We start from the raw sequence: 18,324 nt of genomic DNA, 5'->3' as shown, positions 1-18,324 counted from the left end.
AAGTGTAACTCACTCCCATGTAGAGGCATAACCCTGCCCCTAGACACAGTTTGAAAATAAATGCCACCAAAGTGGGCGGTTCCACGAGACAAGGTTAAGCGTGAGGATTAGCGGTACAGGGTTCTCGCCAGCGCATTTCAGAGTAACTGAACGTTGAAATTAGACCGTGACGATCACTAGCGTAACGGTCAGTACGACGTGGAACAGTATGACCCGGATGTTTGAGAGCAACTACGATAGGTTATTAAAGCTCTTGAACGTGCAACAGCGCAGTTATAAACTTCTCGGTTTAACATAAGCTAACGCTAGCTTTTTTTTAGCTTGACGAACGGCCCCCTTTCGAGCTGCAGTACGTAACGCTCCACTGTGTGAACGCATCCAGAGAAGCAGGAAAACGACACACCAGGGTGCTGTCAGGATGAGGGAAAGCGACATGTTGAAACATGGAGTGACAAGGGTGACATCTGGTGGTTTTGCCACAAATCGATCTTGTGAGGTGGAGGATTGTCCACCCCCCTCGGCACCAGTGGATGAAGGAGATGAAGGCTGAGGGTTACCAGTTCAAGCTGTTGGCTCAAGGCGCTGACTCAGCAATGCCTGGACAGAATGGGCGCAGTTTCTGAGAGCTAAAGTGATGTTAGCAGCATCATTGCTAACATGGGCAAACGTTCGAAGCAGTAACAAACGCTAAACACTATCGACCAATGCTCTCAATGTTCGTGATTTGAACTCTTGAGTCTGACTCACGACGGAGGTGATGGGACGTGTGTGTGACTGAGATGCTTTTATACCTAAAAGCAGGGCTATTGTGACGAAAGCATGTACCGTTTGAACCAATAAGAAAATTAAACTGCAATAGCCACCGTCCAGCCCTAAGCGGGCAGCACTAAGATGGTTATATGACAAAAATTGCATAGCTAAACAAGTTTATATGAAAATGTAAAAATCGATGCGCACACACAGTAACAACAAAATAACACCCTTACAGGACAGTCAAACTTTTTTACAGTAGCAGGCCACACACTATCAGGTAGGAGGGTGCACTTATGCCGGTGCCAGAGCCCCGGAGGGGAGAATTTTGAAAAATATAGTCTCCCTGATGTATTTTGGAAGCTTTCAAGACAGGTGATTATTTAAACAGTAGAGTCAGAGTGCATGTTTTAAACTGAATAAAAAAGGCAAAAAAAGAAGTGAATGATCAATTCTTCAAAAACAACTTTTTTTTAATTATTATTATTCTTAAAACATTATGTTTTCACATGATGTTATCAACATGTTTTAACAAGGTAAGGTAATCCCCATTTGCATAAAATTAGTTTAATTTGAATTACTAGCACCACATAAAACAGATCAGATTAGGTGAGATCTATTCATCTTATTATTATTCACAGTTCTGTTCTAAAAACGATCGTGACATTTCTTGACGAACAAAGTCGAATTCTTATGATAAAAATACAGGGTTGGAATTTGAAATTGAATTTACATGTTGAATTTATTTATTCATATTGCACTTTCGAAATCTCTTATCTCAGTTTAATTTCACTTGCACTCATCACACACACAATATCATATCATCGGCGAGGATTCTTGAGACGAACACAAAATGCATCCCCTGAAAAACTTTGATAATTTGCTGCTGTAATATTATATTATATTATATTATATGTAATATTATAAATAGGGCTGGGCAACGATTAAAATATTTAATCGCGATTAATCGCATAATTTGCCAATGCGATTAATCGCGATTAATCGCATTGTATTTACAAACTCCAAGAATGAATTCAAAGGTAGTGTAAAGAGCACTTTTATTTTAATGTTCTGCTGCCATATGAACAAAAGTGTTGTAACATTTGTAACACTTATCAGTAACACATATTTAGTGTAAAGCTCAACTTAAACATGTAAAACAAAAAAATAGCAATAATAATAAATTAAAGCTTATTGCCACTGACAGGGAATTCTCTTTATGGGGAAAAAATCTACCAAAAACAGGCAATTTCTGAGGTAACAGCAGGGAGCAGCATTACCATTTTATGTTCAATACCAAAGTTTAACTTGGCAGTGGTTACAACTAACTTGTTTCTGTCATATTCCATGCTGGAAGAACTTTAAACTGAAATGCTTGCTAACTTGATATGCTTGCGTTTATTTGACGTTGACACGCGTTTTTTTGTTGTTGCTTTCTCGCGTGCATATAGTGAATGGCAGGGAAAAAACAGGCAAAAATACATGGATACTTTGAAACGAGAAGCGACTTCACCGACGGCGTCGATGCAGACCCCGCTCCGCTCCGCATAAAACTTGTTTCGTTCGCCAACTCACCGCCTCGCCTAAGCAAATTCCTGCGGGAAACATCGCCTTCCGCATGTCGGCTTTGTTTTTTTCCGGCCAGCACCTTTCTTCCTCTGAATCCGACGGTTTGGCTGACAGCGAGGTTATTGGCGCATTATCGCCACCTACTGTTCTGATTCAAACCCCTACACCGCAGCAACAGACCTTCACAAAATAAAAGCATGTGAGCAACATGCGTTAATGCACATTAAAGAAAATATTGCTGTTAATAGTCTAATGAGTTAACGCGAAATTAACGTGTTAACTTGCCCAGCCCTAATTATAATTTTTTCAGAATAAAAAGCTAACAGATGTGCATAATCAAAAAATATCAGAAATACAATTATAGAGCATTCAGTATTGTAAGAAAGCCCACACTGTTTCTGGATAAATACATTACTGTATGAGTTAAGTTCTATTCCGTTTTATGCCTCTTTCCTTGTAAGTTAGAAATGTCCCATGCTCCTGAATGCACCATAGCTTTCTGACGTTGGAACAAGGAACCCAATCACTCGTTAATGTTGCTCTCAGTGGAGACAGATGCTAAGGTGATTTTTGGGATGCATAATCTGGGAAAAGTAGGCGGCGGCAAGAGCTGCTATAGACGGCGATTTGCCGCCGTTGACCGGCTACTTTTGAATGCCCTGCCCTTAGGCCCAGTTTATACAGTTTAACGGCAAATAAAATTGATTATTTTGGGGTGAGTTAAAATTTAAATAAGCTTCAACTTTTTTTCCAGCAGTGGAGTCTTGTGAAGCGAGTAATTGTTTTTTTTCATGTCTAAAGGGTTGTTGCCAAATACAAGTTTTTGAGGCTCTAGGACAACATTTCAATTTACCATTTCGAGTCCTCTTAGGAATCCTAGAAGGATCTCTACTTATGTGTTATGGTCCTAATAGGATATGTTTACTGGATTATTCATAAGTTTAAAAGTGCTTCTGTAACCATTTCCATTAGCATGTTTGGCAACAATAAGGCCTTAAGAGAGCTCTTTGCTTTCACCTAACGTTGCATGCTTGTTGTGGGGCACCTTGTTATTGAGAAAACTTTTTTTGGGTCATCAGCCCTAAATTAAGTAGAAATTATTTCTAAAAGCTGACAGATTCCAGATATTTTGTTAGCTTTTTATGTCTTCTTCAGTTTGGCTTATTTTCATTCATGTGTTCACTAGTTTTTCCCTGGAGTGAATCCACCTTATTAAGAAATGTATGGGCAAATATATTTTTAATTCTATGAATGCATGGATTACTTGGGTTGTTGCAGATATACGGGGGGAATCTCATGACATGGGGCCATTAGGGAAACATTTACTTTGACATGTGAAGCATTTTTTTCCCTTCACTCCATATACACTGTTTTTCGTTTTATTCTGTTTTCTAAATACCTACATGTGAGACACTTTCGGAGCAAACACAATTTGTTCTTTGCCAAAACTATGTGGAACAAGCAGCGACTTGTAGCGACTGACTCAGTGCTTGTCTGTGCCACTTCAAATAAATACAAAATTCATGAGAAGACCCAGAGAGGCTTAGCTAATGCTAACCAAACTGGGCACTAATTAGTCAAAGGGACACTCCCCTTGACTTAGCCACAGGCTTTCGCACAACCACAGGGAGCCAGGTATCATGTTGAGGGAGCCGTTCTGTTAAATCACCGTGCACGGTTTCCCCCACAGGTTGAGAACTGACTTCTGTTGATGGGTGTTGTGGATACACTTTACGCATGTTCATTTAATACCTCACAAACAGGCAACTCTTTCAAGCTGTTAAGCATAAAGAAACACTCGACTGTTCCCTGTTTTCCAAGCAATTCAATCTGGCATTTTGAAACCGCTAAAAAAAAAAAACAAAAAAGAAAAAAGAAAAAAAAAACTAGGTATCTTCACATGAGAACTTCATTTCATGCTTTAATTTATTCTTCAACAAGTGTTGTTCTGATTCATGGGAGGTAAATACTAAGGCAAAAACTGCTAATTGAGAATAAAAGACACACTTTCCATCCAATGGAATAGTTAATGTCTTGAAACAACCATTCCTTAAATAAGGGTTGACTACATATGAAATATAACTAAAGTTGAATTGTTCACTCTTTTCCTGATTTATAGTTTTTAGCTCTTACCTGCTGATTTAATATATATATATATATATATATATATATATATATATATATATATATATATATATATATATATATATATATATATATATATATATATATATATATATATATATATAGACTGTAACACATAAAGGTTCAGGCAGTTTTAAATCCAACAGAAAATGAAAAAAAATTAAATTATTACATTTTGTTGCATCAACGCTTGTCCAGAAGCTTTTTCTAATTAAACCGCATTGACGCGTCAAAGTAAATCCTGTCCGTTGAAAACTTCTGATTGTTTAGTATTTCAAGAAATGACCACGGATCAGAGAATAATGCCCAATTCTGACCTCAGGCTGATCCACAGGTGCATCTCCAGCTATATGCTGTGAAGAGGAGCTGTTTGCCTGCTTTGCAGCCAGGTTGCCTTATTTGTCGTAATTAATAGAAAACTACAAGACAGCTCAAATATTTGCTCGAGACAGTCGAAGCTGGCTGAAAATGGCCTGGCATGTTGTCGAGTGCTGGGCAGACAGGCCACTAAGAATCTCTACAGAAAATGTTGAAGTTATGTTGGTTTGGCATGACTGTGTGAGAGCGGAGCTGTCCCAAATCTCTACCTCCTCAGCTCGCTGCCATCCATCCATCTGCTCCAGTCTGTCTCTTTTGTGCCTGGGTCAGAGTTTCACACTGCTCAGATCAAGATTCTCTCCGGCATTTGTCACACTGTCCGCTCTTCTGCTGCTGCCGTCTCTAATTATCCCATCCCTCCCCATTGTGTCACACTACAGCAGCTTTCTGTCCAGCCTAAAGAATCTCACCCTCTCCTATCTACATCTCACCCTCTTTCTTTCGCATCTTCCTTCTTCCCATCCTCACGCTCGCTCCTACCCACACACTTATTCAGTATTCAATATTTTAGAGGACATTTATGAGCATGAAAGTGAGCATGTGCATCTGCAGCATTTTTTGGTGCAGAGGAAACCTACATTTTTCCCCCCTGTAGCCTTCCCCCGACCCCCCTCCTCTTCGTTATCTAGCTAATCCAGATTCGGGTTTTGGTTGCGTACCGCTCATCTTTTTTTAGCCTGAAAGCCATGTGCCACTCACTCCTACTCTCCCTCTGCCTCTTTCTCCATCTTTTTCTCCCACCACCACCCACTCAATCCCTTTCACCTCTTCCCACTCCATTTTCTCTTCCTTCAGTCGATGTGATAGTATGCGCAGCGGAGAATGCACTTGCATGCACGAATGTTGCGTTTGCGTGTGTTCATGTGCGCGCCGGGTTGGTAACATATGTGGTCTGCCATCCTGTCTGCGTCTCGCTGCCCACAAACATGTAGGACTTTATTTGTGATTGGTTTCTGGTCAGATACCGAGAGAGAAAAACGCAGCTATTATTTTCCCTCCATGCAACGCTTCGCTGCAGCCACAGGTTTTCAGAAGTGTGCTGAATTTTTCATACCGTATTGATATTTTCTCCATGCAGGTGCTCAGATTTCTGCAAGGTGCGGATTATGATGCATAGACCGTAGACACACACTCTAAAAACACCAGCTTGGAGGAAAAAAAAAAAAAAAAAAAGGTACATTGTCATTAAAAACTTCAGTGTGTAATGACTCGTTTGCAGTAGGCATGGGTTGGCAGGAGGTTCTCACCATGTGACAACCTGACCAAGATTTCACGATATGTACTCAACAAATGTTGAGCAATTGTCTTAATTTATAACGGAAAAAGCAGCACTTATTCCAACTGCAGCTGATATAGCATATTGATTATTAAAACTCTAATATTATCCATAAAATGTATTTACTGTTTTCATTTTAATACATAGACTTAAGTAAAACATGAAATTTTATTATCTGGGTAATTAGTGGGGTTATCTGCTCCGTTGGTGCCTGCAGTCAGCCGTTCAAGTAATGACATTATTCGTTTGCGGTCGATATAAAGTGGAACTAAAATGCTTTGGTCTGAATTCTTTGTTAATTTAGCCCCACAGCCCGTCTTAAGTTCCTGTTCTGAGATGTGTCTGAGAACAACTCGTTTTGGTGCTGTCTCTTTAAATCTAAAAAGAGACACTTCACACCCCGCCTCCCTCCAGGTCACAGAGCGTTCCACTTCAGCCCGATCGGCCATTTTTGTAGTCTGCTGGGGGAAAGTGTAACGGTTGTTTTAATGGATTTATGTTTTTACCTGTTTTTAAATTGTATTGTTTTATTCCTTGTTTTACTGTGTTTATCACCTATGGTTCAGCACTTTGTTTAATAAAATGTTTTATAAATATAAAGTTATTATTATTATTATTATTATTATTATTATTATTATTATTATTATTATTATTATTATTATTATTATTATTATTATTATTATTATTATTATTATTATTATTATTATTATTATTATTATTATTATTATTATTATTAATAATAATAATTTTTGTGGGTTAATACACCCAACAACCAAATATGTTACCCTATTAGGGCTGGACGATATAGAATAAAAGCATATCGATAAAATAGAAATCATATTGATCGATATCGATAATTATCAAATAATTTCTAAATATACATTTTAAGTGCAGCCCTGGCCATTTTATGCTGTTGCTTAATGACCTATTTTATTTCTATTTTTGGATGGAACTTTTTACAAAAACTGTAAGTGTTAAAAATAAAAAAATAACTTGTGCTCTCTGAACTCTGAAGGCTGATCCTGGGTTTGTGATTGGTTGGGCAGATGTAATGACTGTATGTAACCTACATGATAGGCTAGAATGCACTGTTCTTTCATTGAACTTTTTATTGACCCCTGTTTTTTATATTGAACCATACGTCTATCGATCAATATATATCGTTATTGAATTATCGTCCAGCCCTATCCCCTATCCACTTGATGTTTTGGCTTAGACCACAAAATTGCAGCAAAAATATAAATAAAATTGGCAGAAATTGGTAAACTGGAAGTCCATGGCCTTCTTTAGCAGCCTCTCAGCAAATACTGCAGCATAATAGTTTTAAAAAAGAAGCGTAATAGAGAGTAGAGACACCCGATTGCTCAAAAAAAATATGACCCAAACAGAATATAAGGATATCTATTCAGCTCCTGGAAAAACTACAACATTTTCTGCTGTCCTAGAGACTCTGAATACACAACAAAATGTATTTAAGGGCTAAAAAAATTTCCCTTTAAATAAACTTTCTTTCTTCTTTAAAATTTTAAGATATTAAACCTCACAAACAGTATGCCTTTTTTTTTTTTGCTGTTTCGCAGCGAGAACTTTGTGACAATCTTCAAAACTGATGAAAAGATTACTGAAAACTTGTCTGGGGAACTGCCAAGAAGCCAACAGAGCCAACCGTAAAGGAAATGCACAAATGTCCAACAAGTTCAGGTTGTGTTCCACATGTGACCATAATCTCCTGTATTCCTCATATGTCTAAATAAGGAGTAGTATAAAAGCCTTTTCTTCCAAAGAAAATATGCAGGCTTGGTTAAAATCTCCTAAAAACCTTGTGGCAGACTGTGTAATTGTCTGAAGCAAGCACAGTGAAAATCTTGGACCGCAACTCGAAAAGATATATTCTGGACACTGCATATAACCATAGAGTACTGTGCCCAGGGGTGGAGAGACTAGAGCATCTTACATTTCTTTGGATTTTTGTCATGGTGGATGAAAATGTGAACCATTCCCCATAACGGCTTATTTTGACCCCGAATCTTCAGGTGTCTGCTGGAAAAATGAAGACAGACTTTACAACTAGCAAAATCCAGCAAAATAATGTCGTCATGGAAATATGTGTTACATTTTAGAAGGGCTAAACCAGAGTGTAGACCTACATTTGATAGAAAATCTACGGGATCATCTGCAGAGGCCTGTGGACGTCAGACTCTGCAACAATCTGATAGACTTCGAGAACTTTTACAAGACTAGGAAATCATCGTCAAGTCAAGATGTGAGACGCCAGAAAAAGTGAATCTAGTATTAGTTTAAGGGTGAGCACACTTATGCAACCAGTTTATCGCAGCTTTAGTTTAAATTTTATTCCCCCTCACAAACTTGCTCCCCCCCAAGTTTACTGTACATAAAAAAATGAAACATCATATCTGGAAAATTAGACAGGTATAGATTTGAGAGACGCTGTAGACAGTTGGCCACGGCTTCCCATATGCATACATTTCATTCAAGATCAATGACATGCAATAGCAGATAGCATTTCCTTCACCAAAACATTTCGGCAGAGGGCTAAAGGCAATCTGTTTGTCACATTTAGCAGAACATAACAAACATCGGTTTCATCGCTAACTGATACAGTCGAGCCTCAAGCACAGAAGTCGATCCCGGCGCCAAAAGGGGGATCTACTTTAAATGATGGATTTATATTCTAGTAGCAACACAAAATGTAAATATATATATATATATATATATATATATATATATATATATATATATATATATATATATATATATATATATATATATATATATATATATATATATATATATATATATATATATATATATATATATATATATATAAACAAAAGCTTTCCAACAGGAAATAAACAACTGTTCATGCTTCTGATTTGGCAATAATCCCCCCTGATCTGAACGATAACGCATCAACGTAATAAACTGGTTTTATACATAGTCATTTATGAAAGACGGCCATCGAACATGGACCTACACTGCAAAAACGGATCTAAAAACAAGTAAAATGTTCTTAAAGTTAGTCTATTTGTCCTCGATTTGAGCTAGTAAATAAGATTATCTGCCAATGGAATGAGTATCTTTACCCCTAAATTAAGATAATTAGACATCCTGCACTTGAAATAAGATGATGGAGATGAATTGTTCCTATTTTAAGAGGAAAAATCTTATTCCATTGGCAAATAGTCTTATTTATCTGCTCAAATCAAGGACAAATACACTTATTTTAAGAAAATTTAACTTGTTTTTAGTTCTGGTTTTGCAGTGTAGAACCGTTCAAGTCTCATACCAGCGGGGTGAGACATTCCCCATCAAACCCAAATAAGCTGGACGAGGACAAAAAAAAAAAAAAAAAAAAAAAAAAAAAAAAAAAAAAAGGACAGGAAAGCTAAATCCTGCAAGAAAACCAGAAAAGCCATGTGGATGACTGAAGGGAAAAAAAAACAACGCTGGCACAAATTCACATAAATTACTAATTACTTCTGTTTAAAGCACTGACTTCAAGCAGCGTGGCAGGATACAGCTTAACCAATAAGTAGTGATGTAACGGCCTGATCTATTTAGCTACATTACACCTGTCCTTACTGACCTGCTTATTGATCTGAAAATTAATAATCGTTGTTCCGTTGATGGGTGGGGATTTTAAAAAAAAGGACAAAATGAGCCGCGATTTCTTTGGATTTGTGCAGACAACAAACAGTAGCAAAGCAGCACTTGAGTCACTTATCTACTCTCTGCTACGGTACCTCGTCTTCAGAGCAGGATCAGGCTTTAATTAGCTGAGAAGACAAAAACCTTAGCTCCGGTCCCGTTAAATCAGATTAAATTAATGAGCAGCGGCCAGGCTTCCGAGGTATTCGGAGAAAAAACCCCCGAGTAGACGTAGAAATCAGGCAACGTTTGAAGTCGCAATTTTCCAAACAATTTCAAATAAAACGTGACGGTTCTCTCATAACATAACTGTGCAAAAAGAGCCGCTGATGTTGCTTCCTGTGTAAATATCTGCAGGATCAAACCAGATAAGACCGTAAAGTTTGATTGACATTTTGGTCAAACACCACAGTTTGATAATGAGTCATCTGGTGATATTAACGACCGACCAGATGTTGTTTGAGAACCTCGTAGCTGAAAGCAATTGAAATTGTTACTTTTACTGTTAAAAATTGAGCGAACCCAGCTATAGATTAGGTGTTTAGCACCACTGTTGACTGCTGAAATAAAAGTTGTGACTAATGTGAAACTGTTTGAGAGGAGTGTCCTTGTTGATTATAGTTGAGTAGGATCTTTAGAGCAGTGCTTGTTTTAATGAGGCTCTGACTTAGTGCGGGGTGATATGGACCAAAAATAATATATCTCGACATTTTTAGGATGAATGCTGATATATGATATTTATCTTGATATGTTTTTCTTTTCACAAAGTGATTATAAAAAGGCATCTCTGAATCAAAGCTTGATCCTGAATGTCTCACTGGCACATTGCTTTTTAACAGACAGCTGTAGATAAATATGAGACAGCTGAAAAATAACCAACGGGATTGCATAAAATTATAATCCTAACGCAACACTGACCATCTCGGTACAAACAATATAGTCTCATCCTATAATTTAACTCTTTTAACAAACATATTTTTATAACCTTGTTTTATTGCCCAGCTCTACTCTGTTTGCAGTGATAAGTATAAAGCCCAAAAGCCAGATTATTTAAATTGTTTTTTTATGACTTTCATCTCAGTTGCAATGAATTTCACAAAACATTGTGATCGCCCATCCCTAATGGTCAGAGGGACCTTTGGTTTACAGGATGAAGGTATTCTAGCTGAAGTAGAGATGGTCTTGTTTTGTTTTTACCTGGAACAGACAAACAGCTGGTGCTGCTGAGAAAATCCAATCAGGTGCAAACTCTTGTGGGTTTAAACCTTTCCCCTTTTCAAGACAGCTATACCATAACAAGATGTGCATTGTTTAAAAAAAAAAAATAACACAAACTTTGCGTAACAGGTGAATTTTCATGAACCCTGATTTGTTAGCCATATTCAGGTTAGTAACTGGAAACGCTGAACTTGGCTCACAGGTCCAGTCTCGGCTTGGCTACAGGAAAACGGGAACGCTCTGAGACTAAGCCGTTTAACTCCAGCTGCACAAAACAGAAGTTCAAGACTATAATAAAGATAAGATTTTGACAGATTCCTCCTAATATAGTGTATATGGTTTCAACATATGGAACTTATCCCGTCTTACCTGAACCTGGTTGTTCCTATTCTGTCTACATACACAGGCACCGCATTAGTGCTCAATGCTCGTTTTCAGTGTATTAACTGTGTTGTTTTACAGTTCCTGACTTCTGCTTTTGTCAGCGATAACTGGTATATATGCATGTGACATGTCCTTAAGTCTCATTTGGTGTGGCTGGGCTGCTAGCTTACCACGGATCTACGCGTTTGACCTAAAGTTAAGAGGGTTGCTTTAGCTGGATCTCAAAAAGCCACCGGCTCCAACTGCGACCTGCCCGCCTTGGCGGTGGTAGCGTATCTTGGGTCCTACGCCGTTTGCTTAGAAATAGCCCAACTGTTCATGAATTCATCTCGGTTAGCGAGTCACTGGGGAGAGGCAGGAGCCGGGTTCTCTTTAAAAGAGGAAGACACGTTCGAGAACCCCTCACACAGGAAAGCAAACATGACAGTAACCCAAACGCATGCTTCCATCCCCTACAGCGTAAATTGTGTGCCTCATGTCTGCAGTCCTGTGTGGAATGCACGCTGGTCCGGCACAAAGATAATCTTTTGGGGATCTACTTGAAAAGGATGCAGGTCTTCAGAATGAAAAACATACATATACACACACATATATACACACACACACATATATATATATATATATATATATATATAGATATATATATATATAGATATATATATATATATATATATATATATATATATATATATATATATATATATATAGATAGATAGATAGATAGATAGATAGCCTCGCTCGCTAGCTCCTCGCTAGCTCGCTAGCTAGATAGCTCGATCGATTCGCTCGATACGCTAGATAGCTAGACTCGCATCGCTAGTCGCTCGCTATAGAGCTGTTTATGCTCAGTAAGTGTACCCCTATAGCAAATCTGTGAACTTAACCTGAAGATTGGCAAGGAGATGAAACAAGTTTCTGCCAGATCCCAGATTTTATTTTTAATTCTTAAGAGCTATAACTAAATAATGTGCTGCAGGTTTTTTTTTTTTAGAGAGATAGTGGTTTTGGATCAAACAGAAAATTAAGAATTTACAAGATTACTCCCAGTTATGCCTTAAAGTAAATGTCTCTAACTTCTATCTGGTGGTTGAAACTCAGAAAGTGCATCAAAGCTTAATGAAAGTGGATGGGGAGGGGTGGGGGATGTTTGGGTTAAGCTCTAAGATCAATTGATCTGTGACTTAAACTATCAGATTACATGATAAGTGTGTTTTCCTTAAGAACATAAGATTAAGTTATGGCTAGCTGCAGCTCTGGGAAGCAGTAGCATCCCTATGCGTAAATCCAACAAGTCAATCAGACGCGTTTTAATGCAATCCGCAGGGCACGGAGAAGCGGTCAGAGGTGTCTGACTGTCGGAGAGCCGGTGCTCACTCACGCTGCCCCGGCGGAGATTATTACACCGCCAACCGGCAGCGCAACAATAGTCAGGGTCGTCATCGTTGTCGCCGCTGCTCACCTGTGTTTTGACGATGCCTAGCCGAGACCCACTGCATCGGTGCCGCTCTCTCTCCCATGTCTCCCCGCCTCGCCTCCGACAGTCGTCCTCTTCCCGACGCCGGATCACCGGTGGCGGCGGATGGATTGCGAAATGTCTCAGCGTTTGGTGTGAAATAACCATGCAGACGTCATGGCAACAACCGCCACATGAATGGACTCCCCTCTCCCTCTCCCCTCCCCTCTCCCCGCAAACACGCCAAAGCCCCGGAGCCTCGTCGGTACTCAGCCGCCTGTCAGGCAGAGCCCACACATACCATCCGGCGGCCGAATCGAATTACGCGGCCGTCGCGGGGAGAGCGCCCGGAGTCGGCGCTGACAGCTCGCTCCGATCTGCAACACGGCTGCTGCTGCGGCTCCTCACCGAGCACCGCGGATCATTTCCCATTCCCTTTCGCCAGAGCTCGGCGTGATGGTTCCCGCTGATGGTGGAGGTAGAATATTTTTTACCCACAACCAGGACGAGTTCTTTCCCCGGGGTTTCACGGTGCAGTTCAGTGGCGTGTGGGTGCCACCAGCCGGACGGACGGACGACTCCCGGATCCTGGCACGGACTAACCGGAGGCAGCCTTTCTTCCCGACATCCCCTGAGACGTTTCCCAGCGAAACGTAGCGCACTAACTTGCCATTCCCCTTCCGCGGGGAGATGCGCAAACGCCGTGAATTGCTCGTTTACGTTCACTTCGTGGCTTTGCGAACGGCACGCCGTTTGGACACTTTGGGAATCTTGCGGAGAAATGGCGCCACCGGTGGTTTGTGGATCCCAGGGATCGGCAACTGGTTCAAAGAGAGTAGTGTGCGTGTTGAGAGGGTGCCGCTCCCCTCCGTGATGTCATCCAGAGGGACCCAAAGGGAGGTTCTGTTTTGTTTTATTTATTTTTTGTTTTTTGTTCTTGTGTCAGAGAAAGAAAGCCGTCTCTCTTGAAGGCTATGATTAAATATGACAATAAATCGTTTGAGGCGAAAGTGAGCCTGCTGGAACCTCTTTTTTTTAGGTGTTGCGCATGCGCTGGACCCATGTCAGTGTTTTCCAGCGTTTGTCGTTACCACAGTGACGACATAGCGATGCAGGAAAACGGGGAGGGGGGGGGGAATAAAATCAACAATGACGTGAACATAAATAACAAAACATCACGTTTTCACACACACACAATGTGTTGGTTGAGATTCTCCATTGCCATATGCATGATACTGTTTCTTTGCGTTTGGAAGAAATCACTAAAGATCAAAGCTCTAGTAGAAAAATCATTTTGTAGGGGCTGAATATCAGCGAGTCTGATGTGCCCCATCTAGACTGTTACACCTGACTCCAGTGGACAACAGATTTTTTTTTTTTTTTTTTTTTTTTTAAGTAGGCTATCCACCAAAATGTTTGACTAGAATGATTCTCAAATTTGGTCCTCAGTTGGAAAATTCACTGTATCAGCAGCAAAGTCATGGGCAAATAGAACACACCAAGACATATGAAATAACAATAACAATGATTGAAATTAAAGGGAATAACTATAACTATAGCTGAGAACTAAAAAAAATATATATTAAACAATACGGCTGAAAGTATTTAGGTATGTTTTGTGTAAGCTGTGGTTTATATTGGTGCAAAAAAAAAAAAAAAGAGCTGTACAGGAATGTAGACAGGTATGTTGCACGTAAAGAACAATGTGCAAGAAAAATGTAAGCTGCCTTATCCAGTAAAAGTGGTGACATAAATATTGCACACAAACTGAAGTATAATACCACTCAGGCTTGCTCAAGTTTGTTGTTATGGCTGGTTAGGAGAACCTTTAGTGGCTGAACCAATAGAATATTTATACATTTGAACAATAAACATGCACCCTTTTTATTTCTAACATGAGTCCTGCAGTATACTAAAAGACAAACATTCACTCATTATTTGATTGGTTTTATTGTATAAAAATTAAAAATACTGTTTTCAACGTCCCTTAACTTTACCTATTAGTGTATTGACTTAACGCAGGTTCTTTGGCTTAACATTAAAGGGTGACGATAAAAACAGATAAAATACACAATTTGCTTATTTGGCCAAAAATATGTCAAAATATCTATCTATCTATCTATCTATCTATCTATCTATACTTTATTTTATGTAAAATGTGGTTAACAAGTGACAGCTGTAGATTCACTGAGTTTGATAGGTGAAAATTATGCTCAATATTGCCATAAAGCTTTTGAGAGCAACACCACGTCACAATCCCCCCTTTTTGGACAACCAGATGGTACATCCCAGTCTATCCTGCTCCCTTCTCACTCCCCTCCCTCTTGCTCTCAGTGTCCTCCATCTCTCTGCTGTCGCTCATTTTCCCTATATTAAGGACATCTTAACTTTGGGAGTTCTGCCTCCTCCTCATCCATTTATCCATTTAGTCCTCTAATCTCAGCCCAGCTGTTTGAAAGGTAAGCAACATCCATTTTCCTCTTGAGAGTGCATCCCAGCAGGATTCAGAACACGAGCAATTTTTCTGTTAGGACGCTTCCAGCTTACATTTTTGTGACATTCAAACTGCTGTGATGCATTCTCTCTCTCGGCCTGATCTATTCCCCTTCGTTTCACCTCCTTCGCTTTTTCATGCATTTCTTCTTCCACCGACCCATTCTCTCCTCCATCTTGGGCTCCATTTATAGCACATATGACTCATGAGGTTTTGTTGTCAGACCGAGGGCAAAAGGCAGAAAAATATATTGCATATTCATTTTACATTTTGCTATTCTTATGTCAGGGTCCACAAAAAACAAGGATTCAACGAGGTGCACGGCTTTTAGCATTATCACTCCTGCTTCCACTGCTAAATATTGTGACTGCCCAATTTAACTAAAGAAGAAAGCCTAACACAGGAAGCAGCTGTGAATATGATTGCTTCTGCAGTGGGTGGTTATGTCACAACAGCTGTGACCAAAATAAACAATTTCATGTTCCTATGGCCGAAGGAGCACTCCCATCAATGCTATTTTTTCCCAAGGTCACATCTCAGGCTCCGCCGCCTTATACACGGCTATCAGGGCCTCATACATATTTCATTCTCACCACACACACCAGAGCACATAGCGTGAAGACGGGGGGGCTAATTCGAAGGATAATCTGTCTGTCTGCTGTCTCTCATCAGTGAAGCAGCACAAAGCTGACTTTATAAAGACTCTTCCGGACCCCGACCACACCTGTGTCCCTGAATCCATGGAGGCCAAGGCCAAGGCCGGGGCTTCAGCGCCCAAGGCAGCGTCCAAAGCAGAGAAGAAGGAGCCGGCGGCACCACGCAAGGCTGATCCTGCTCCTGCGACCCCCGAGCCCGAGAACCCCCCTCCGTCCCAGGATGGAGCAGCAGAAGCTGAGTCAGCAGGTGAAAAGGCCCCCGGTAGAGACTCTCTGGAACACCTGAAGCCCTTTCTCATCGGTGGTGCCGTTATCGCGGCAGGAGCCATTTTGCTGGGAGTGATGCTGCTGGCGAGGAGAAATTAAACAAAACAAATTTAAAATGGGAATACTATTGACTGGTTCACAGACTTTTCTGGTTTGATGGGCGATGGGGAGACACAGCAGTCTGTGCTTTTTTCATCTTTGTTTTTCCTGTTTAGAGGTTTTCTTTTGGCCTGCTTCCACGTGTATAGTGTATCAACCTATGTAACGTTTGATCAAGGCTTTATATGGAGAATAACTATACTTGGTATACGCATGAAGTTGCTATAATACTGCATTTAAAATGTAATTAGAATATATAAAAAAGGAAAAAAAAAACATATACTGCATTGCATAGCCACCTGCACTCTCTAAACCCAGTTGAATCCAATACTTTTCCACTTTGTACAAATATTGGTAGAGCATTTCAATATTCAGTCATTGTTGCAGTTTATTCTGCTCAAAAGTGCTGAAACAAAAAACATATTCTGTTTATCAATAATGTCCCTGGGCTGTCTGGAGTTGGAAGAAGGAGAGTGAAGCTTCTGGACGGTGAATGTTCTGCGTGTTTTGGCCAAAGTAACCGCTAGGTATGGGTCTGTGCTCTAGCGGTTTGGGGCTGAAAACATGCATAGTGCATTTAAAAGCAGTGTGTGCTAAGAGTGTTAACAACTTTCTGATGAGATAAAGATCCGATTTAGTTTGTCGTCCAGAAGCAAACCCACATATTTTGATATTTTGGCTGATCCTCTGACGTCATCAGTGCCCTTTCTGGGCTAAGATTTTTCACTGCTAAGATCAGCAAAATAATACACTCAGTATTATTGCTCTAACAACCAAGAATTACTAAACTTATGTTTGAGAATAAGAACATATGAGCATGACTTAGCTAAGGAAAGAAAATGCTTTTTGGACTAAAATACATTTTGCTTAGGGAAGATGTATATCTTACTGTCAAATAATATCAAAAATCAATAACCTTTTACATATGTCTAAACACAAACAGTTCTGATATTTAAATCTGTTTACATCAACATACGACAATATAACATATGTGGGTTACATTCAACAGAACGGCCGCTGCCAAAATATCAAAGTTGTTTTTGGCTTTCCTCTGCTCTTCTCATGTTCTCACATGCACAAACCATAAAAATGACATAAGAGTATCTTACATTTACCGGAGCATGAAAGTGATGTGTATAGTTGCTGTCATAAATCACTCAAAGGGGGAGAAAAAAAACACACACACACACATTTGTTGCTGCATAAATTAATCTGTACAGATGTTCACAGTAATTTCTGCTTTCATTGTATAACTCATCAAGTAGACTGACTATAAAGTAGAAAGTTAGTTCCTACACGTACACACACATTTAGTCTTTAGTTTTAATAAATTAAACACAGTTTAGACCAAAAAGATATATATATAAAAAAAAACATTCAACATTCACCACAACTTCTCTACTATGATCAGAAGATAGTATGCCACCGAAAAAAACGTCACCTTACATTGTACTATGCAGTGTATTAAAAAAATAAAAAATAAAGTAGTAGAAGAAGAAAATTCCTATTTTCATAATTTCAAAAGCGTATAAATGCAATAATTCAGGTAGGAGTTCTCATTTAGCATATGTGCTGTAGCAGATTAAATTACATAGATGATGTAATAATGTATGATGTTACTGATGGCCACAATAGTGATGATAATTATCATGGTGACTGTAATGATGATAATGATGGATATGATATATATTTTTTATATTCTTTAACATATTTTCCTTATGCACCCTCCCCTCTGCTCTCAACCATCTAAGTGTAAAGAAAAGATCTTGAAAACCAGCTTTATTAAAGACAGTGAACCAGACGAAGTGATTACCTTTTGTTCGTTTTATTCCTCCCCAATGTTCTGTCATGTGTTCAGGCCTTCTTGTTCGTGTCCACCTCATGTACAACAGGGGATCCAAGGAGGACAGAACTTCACTCTGGATAAATGAATAAAAAGAAGTATTTTAGATAAAACAAATCTAAA

The 18,324-nt window shown here is 39.3% G+C and overlaps 1 protein-coding gene and 1 long non-coding RNA gene across 3 annotated transcripts in view; one reads left to right on the top strand and one right to left on the bottom strand.

Moving 5' to 3' along the window:
* Positions 1-13,905, bottom strand: part of dagla (diacylglycerol lipase, alpha) — a 51,038-nt gene extending 37,133 nt beyond the window's left edge. For both annotated transcript variants that reach the window (XM_012850702.3, XM_012850703.3), the window contains exon 1: positions 12,849-13,905. The gene's annotated coding sequence lies outside the window, so the exon portion shown is untranslated. The remainder of the gene's footprint in view (positions 1-12,848) is intronic.
* A 1,097-nt stretch (positions 13,906-15,002) lies between these two features.
* On the top strand, positions 15,003-18,163 carry LOC105916290. The gene is made up of 2 exons (XR_001165056.3): positions 15,003-15,301; positions 16,009-18,163. It is a non-coding gene; the product is annotated as an uncharacterized LOC105916290 (long non-coding RNA).
* Positions 18,164-18,324: the final 161 nt, after the last annotated feature.

This window comes from Fundulus heteroclitus, unplaced genomic scaffold (assembly GCF_011125445.2).
Source record: "Fundulus heteroclitus isolate FHET01 unplaced genomic scaffold, MU-UCD_Fhet_4.1 scaffold_38, whole genome shotgun sequence".
Classification (NCBI taxonomy): Eukaryota; Metazoa; Chordata; class Actinopteri; order Cyprinodontiformes; family Fundulidae; genus Fundulus; species Fundulus heteroclitus.
The sequence above is the reverse complement of the archived record's forward strand: the minus strand, read 5'-3'. Positions and strand labels throughout refer to the sequence as shown.